Below are 1,422 nucleotides of genomic sequence, written 5' to 3' on the forward strand. Positions count from 1 at the left end.
GGGAGGGAGCGCGCCGGCCCCCGCAGCCGGTAGCTGACCCCGCCGGCCGCTGCCGTGCGCGCTCCCGGCGGCTTCGGGCTTCTGCCAGGCGGTCGTGGGAGCGCGTCTCGCAGCACGGCAGGACACCAAGGCGCTTCCGTGGAAAATACCGGTTACTGGTTTAGAGCCTGAAAAGTTGATGTCCCCGCGGTATTCGCGTAGCGTAACGGTGACAGCACGGGTCGGACGAATTGCGTGTGTCTTCTTTTTTTATACGCCTTCTGACAGGATGCATTACTAAGCCGTTTTCCACAGTTTCATCTATTCTAATTAGGGTTTAGCGGATAAATACAAATATTTTGGCATTGAGTGGCGAGAAAGCAAAAAAAAAAAGTGCAGTCCTGGGGACGTTCCGCTTGCATTTTGTTGAATCACAATTTTTCTCCTGAACATGAACACTTAATGTGCATCAAAAGACTTGATCGAAAACATAAAGAAAATGTATCAAGAGGGAGCATCCATTGAGCCAGAAATTTAATTTGTGAAAGCAGTGATGGGTTTGTGCAGCATTTTCACATGAGGCGTGCCAGCTCTGGGAACTGATTTCATTAGATAAATTTTTGCAAGTTAGCCATAGGAATGAGTGGAAAAAAGGGCAATCGATTGTACTGTAAGTTTTTATTGGTATGCTTTAAGACTTGGTTCTTAGGATGTCTGCAGTCTGTAGATTTTTTTTTAACAATTACTAAAATAATAATACTTCGTCATGAATTACATGAGAGAAGCATGTAATGTCACCAGTTTTTAACCTGCACTTTCCAATAGGATGTTTTAACTGCTAAACCTGTTTAACCTATTCTGCAAGCCTAACCAAAATCACAGCGCTAATTTTATAAATTTGTGTGGTTTGTACGCTGCCATTCCTGTGCTGAGCAGATAGAGAAGGAAGTCAAGAAGAAAAAATCCCTGCCAATTCCTCACGCCTGCTTCTCTTCTCTTGTCCCCCTCTGAACAGTGGTTATTTGTTTAGCAGCATATTACGGCTGGTTTTGAACCAGAGCTTCATGGCTCTATTTGCGTTATAAACATCAGACACAAAAAATCTCAGCCTCAAAGACTTTATAATATAAAGGGCATTAGGAAACAGCGAATAATGCAGACAGATGGGGGAATGCAGCAAAGCGATAAAGTTACGTTCTTAAACCAGCGGCAGCATGTTCACTGTCAAGTGTTTTTTAGGTATCAAGAGAAAAGATGCAAAGAGGCTAACAAGTTTCCTAAACTTAAAGGAAGCTCTTCTCATGCTGGATGAGCATCAAGGTATTAAGAAAGTGTGATGAGCATATCTGAAAATTTAATAAATGCATGGCCAGTGGCCTCGTTGGAGGCAGAATTTGATTATTTTTAGTACTGAGTGAAAGAAATCAATAAAATTAGGGAAGA

This window comes from Haliaeetus leucocephalus, unplaced genomic scaffold, assembly GCF_000737465.1.
Source record: "Haliaeetus leucocephalus isolate CR32 unplaced genomic scaffold, Haliaeetus_leucocephalus-4.0 Scaffold450, whole genome shotgun sequence".
In the NCBI taxonomy this organism is placed as follows: Eukaryota; Metazoa; Chordata; class Aves; order Accipitriformes; family Accipitridae; genus Haliaeetus; species Haliaeetus leucocephalus.